Raw genomic sequence first — 5,207 nt, 5'->3', positions numbered from 1 at the left:
ATGACTTATGGTATTATTACATTAATAAATTAATGTATGTATTAATTTTGTAACGGTACAGTTTTTTAATATTAATTATAGGTTAAATATGTTTTTAATAATAAAGTGAAATTGGAATTGATTTATCTTCCAAACTTTTATACATTTTAGTTTTGAAACTTTAAAAATAAATAGATATACATTATATTACATTTTATTTACATGTTAAACGTGTATTTAACTGATATTAAAACGATTAAATATATATTTTTTATCTTTTATTTTGAGTTATTTTGTTATTATTTTGTATTTTGGGCTTATCATATATTTCTTCAATTATAAGAGGACCTAGGTATATTCAACATAAGGGGAGATTAATCTCATACAATTTTCACTAAATTCAACATGGTATATAGAGCTTAAGGTTTTTTGAAAAATGTTCATTGTTCCTGCCCATTGCAATTTCCATTGTCGTTGTCGTTAGAGTCGTCGCCGCCACTGTCACCATCGCCAGAACATTAGTTTCAATCGGTGACCACAGTTTTTCACGTCCCGACCAAGCAACCACAATGCCATTGAGATCGCTAGCATTGGAGTCCAGACATGCTCTCATGCACCAATCACAGGTTGCTTTATTAGCTATACATTTTAGCTGTTTATGACAGCAGTGTGTCGTTGTCTCTAGTGCCGATCACATTTGTTGGACTCATCATGACCTTCTCTTTCTGGATCTGGCCTAGTTGTGTTGATTGAGCCTCTATCGGGTCTTAGGTTTTTACTCTCTCTTGCTTGTTCATAGCTTCGAACCACTCTTCTATCACTAGTACATTTGACTCGTCCATATATACTAACTATATGAATGTGCATTTATCTATTCATAAGTTAGATGGAACTAATTATGCGACTTGGGCATCAGACATTAAACTTTGGCTTAAGAGTCAGGGGTATCTTGATGATATTACCTAAACGTGACAACTATTGAATCACTATAATTACCAATTGGTTGAAAATTGATGCTTAATTATGCAATGTTCTCAAGGGTACCTATCACTCCTCTTTAAAATAAAATTTTCTTTCCTATGAATCATGTTTTGAAATTTAGGAACACCGCAAATTATTATACAATAATGATACATAATGTCTTTATGGTGTTTGTCATGATCTTCTCAATGCTGTTTCTCCTCGGCATCAGGACTCTATGGTTGATTATATGGGTAAAATTCATGCTCTTTTTCATAAATTTAAGGAATTATTGCAACCTGCCTCTACTCTTGCCTAAGAAATAGAGCAATGGTCAAATTTTTTCATGCTAATTAGCATTGCACGACCTTACTGATGAATATTCTCATATTCGTGATCAGATTTTGGGTTCACTTGTTGTTTCCACTTTGACTTCTATGTGTTCCACTCTTTTGTGTGTATTTAATAAACACATCAATGATATACATGTTTCTTCTACATTGGCATGTCAACGTCATGATCACAACCACTCTTGTAAATCAGGAAAAGGACGTCTCAAGTGTGACCATTATGGCAAACTAGGAAAAGGACGTCGCATTACATGGTCACCCTCCTAGATTTGTTGGTATTGTTTAGACTACTCCTCCCTTATAATCACCTACTGAGGATCCCCCTTCATCTGATATTACTAATGACTATATTATTTTTAGTAAATTTCTCAAATGGTATAAGGATCAACAACCTTCTAGTTTCACTATATCTGTAGCACACACATGTACATTTTTTTTGGTCTAATTCTATCTTCTTCTCTGAACTCTTGGGTTCTTGACTCAGGAGTGACAAATCACATTACTGGTAACAAATCCTTGTTTTCCTCTTTGTCTTCTCTGAATCCTTTACCTTTTGTTATAATGGAGGATGAATCTAGAGTTTTAGCTTTATGGTGTTGAGACTGTTAACATTTTTCCCTAGATTTCCTTTTAACTTATTATCCATTAGTCGTCGAACTCGTTCTGTTGATTGAGATATTTCAGTTAACAAAGATTCTGTTTGTTTACAAGACTAGAGTTTGAGACAAGTGATTAGCACTAGATGTGAGTCTTAGTCTTTATCATCTTCACCTCTCTACACAAGTTGGGGGTAGTTATGGAGTTTCCATCTCTTCTTCACGCACAATTAGGTCATCCCAGTCTTGCCAAATTGCAACAACTTGTTCCTAGCTTATCCAAGTTGTCCAATTTAGTCTGTGAGTCATGTCAATTAGGAAAACATATTCATAGTTCATTTCCTCGTAGTGTCTCACAACGTGCTTCGTCTATTTTTGCATTAGTTCCTTATGACATTTGCGGACCTAGTCGTGTTAAGTCTAATTTAGCTTTTAAACATTTTGTTACTTTTATTGATGATTATTCCAAATGCACTCGGCTATTTTTGATAAAAAAATTGTTCCGATTTATTGCATATTTTTCAAACCTTTTATAATGAAATTAAAACTCAATTTGGTGTTTCTATTAAAACTTTGTGCAGTGATAATGTCGTGAATATGTTTCCCATTCTTTTAAACAATTTATGGCTTCTCATGGTATTTTCTATCAAACTTCATGTGCTTATACACCTCAATAAAATGGGGTGGTTGAGAGCAAAAATAGACATTTTATTGAAACAACTCAGACTCTTTTAATTCATGGTAACATTCCTCAATATTGTTTGGGTTATACTATTTTTACTGCATGTTATCTCATTAATCGTATGCCCCCTTCTGTGTTACATAATAAAATACCTCATTCTATTTTATTTCCTCATGAACCCCTTCACCCCTTACCTATAGCTTTGGGTCTACATGTTTTATTCATAATTTTAGTCTTGGTCTTGATAAGTTAGCTCTTCAATCATACAAATGTGTTTTTCTAGGCTTTATTAGATAAAAAAAGGATACAAGTGTTTTTCTTCTTCTCTTAATTACTATTTTATATCTGCAGATGTCACCTTCAATGAGTTTTTTTTTTTATTTTAACGATCATTCTTTTTCTAATATATCTCCTTCTAATACTATCAATATTCTTGTTATTTGTGCTCCTCCAATTCTGCCTAGTTCATTAGGTGTTTCTCAACAACGACTAAGTGACTTAATTGAATTGTCAACTACCTTGTCTCCTCTGGCTCCGACAACTGAATTTACCCTTTCAATTTCCCTCTGAAAAGATATATGTTGTACTTGTAATCCCTCTTCACATTATATTGGTTTAAGTTATCATAATTTTTCTTCGCCTTTTTATACCTGCCTTTCGTCTATTTCTTCTATGACCACCCCAAAATGTGTTATCGTTGCCTTAGCCCATCGTGGTTGTCATCAGGCTATGTTAGATGAACTAAGTGCTCTTCAGAATAATGGAACTTGGGAGCTTGTCCCATTACTGTGTGAAAAATCTGTTGTTAGTTGCAGGTGAATTTTTGCTATCAAAGTTGGTCCTGATGGAACTATTGATTGCCTCAAAGCTCGTGTTGTGGCCAAAGGTTATACACAAATTTTTGAGTTGGATTATGGTGATACTTTTTCTTTAGTGTCAAAGATGGCATCTGTTCGTTTATTTGTAGCCATGATGACTCTTCAACAATGGCTTCTTTATCAACTGAATGTCAAAAAATGGATTCCTTAACGAAGATTTGAAGAATAAATTTATATGGAGCAACCTCTACGATTTTTTGCCCATGGGATGTCTTATAGGTTGGTATGTCATTTTCGCAAATCCTTATAAGGACTAAAACAATCTCCTAGGGTCTGGTTTTGAAAATTTAGTAATGTTGTTCAATAATTTGGTATGAGTCGGTGTGAGACAAATAATTTAGTCTTTTATCGTCACTCGAGTGTTAGATGTGTCTACTTGATAGTATATGTTGATGACATTGTTCTTACAAGTAGTGACAGTCATGACATCTCTCAGATGAAACAACATGTTTGCAACAATTTTTAGACTAAAGATCTTGACAAACTTAGATATTTCTTGGATATTGAGGTGGCACAATCCAACGACTGTATTGTTATATCTCAAAGTTAGTATGCATTGGATATTTTAGAGGAAACTGGGTTGATGAATTCAAAGCCTACGGACACACCTATGAATCCTAATACTAAACTTCTACCAAAACACGGGGAGCCTATGCCAGACCCCGAGAAATATAGAAGACTAGTTGAAAAATTGAATTATGGTACAGTTACTCGTCTTGACATTTCTTTTGCAGTTAGTGTGGTAAATCAATTCCTTGCACGAAGATCATTGGAATGCAATTTTCGTATATTAAAGTAGATTAAAGGATCTCTTGAAAAAGGGCTGTTATATGGTTATAATAATCATACAAGAGTGGTTTGTTATTTTGATGTTGATTGGGTAGGATCTCTTTTTGATAGAAGGTCTACATCCGAGAATTGATTATATTTGTAACAAGCTTGGTACATACGATTTGTATGCACTAGCTTGAGAGGGAGTGTTAAATACATTATTTTTATCTTTTATCTTTAGTTTGTTTGTTATTATTTCTTATTTGTATTTGGACTTAACCCATATTTCTTCTATTATAAATAGAGGACCCTATGTGTATATTCAATACAAGGAAAATTAATCTCATAGATATTTTTTACTATATTCAACAAAAACCAAAACATGTCAAATGGTATAAACAACTCAAATGCTAGAATTTCCAGTTGACAATGAATATTTTTTAATATAATTGAGTTAAAATAACTATATCCATTCATTTTTAAAATTTGAAAATCAAAATGTATCAAAATTTTAAATAAGAACAAATTCTAATTTTACATCAAATTTCAATATATTAAACATATTTAACCTTTAATTGTATAACGCATATATTAATATATTACACAAATAATTAAATACATATATTATGGTTATTTATGTTTCATTAATATATGCATTAATTTCATCCAATATATTTAATGATATCACATAAATAATATAGCGCATGCATTAATATATTACATTAATGACATTATTTAATTGTTAATTAAACGCTTTAATTAATTATTTATATTAAATATATTTAAATAATAAATTAAAAAGAAAACTTTTAAAAAACTTAATTAATGTTTTTCATTGACCATTCATTTTCTGTTTCCCAACTATATAAAAGGGGATATTCAGAGAGTTTTCTCAACCTAAGTCATCCAAATTTCTCCAAAGACAGATTTCTATGTATCTCTGAATATTTAGTTTGGACAAATGGTCAGCAACATGGGCAATGATGAAGAC

Source organism: Vigna umbellata, chromosome 4 (assembly GCF_029865625.1).
Source record: "Vigna umbellata cultivar VRB3 chromosome 4, Vumbellata_1.0, whole genome shotgun sequence".
Classification (NCBI taxonomy): domain Eukaryota; kingdom Viridiplantae; phylum Streptophyta; class Magnoliopsida; order Fabales; family Fabaceae; genus Vigna; species Vigna umbellata.
Note: the sequence above shows the minus strand (reverse complement) of the source record.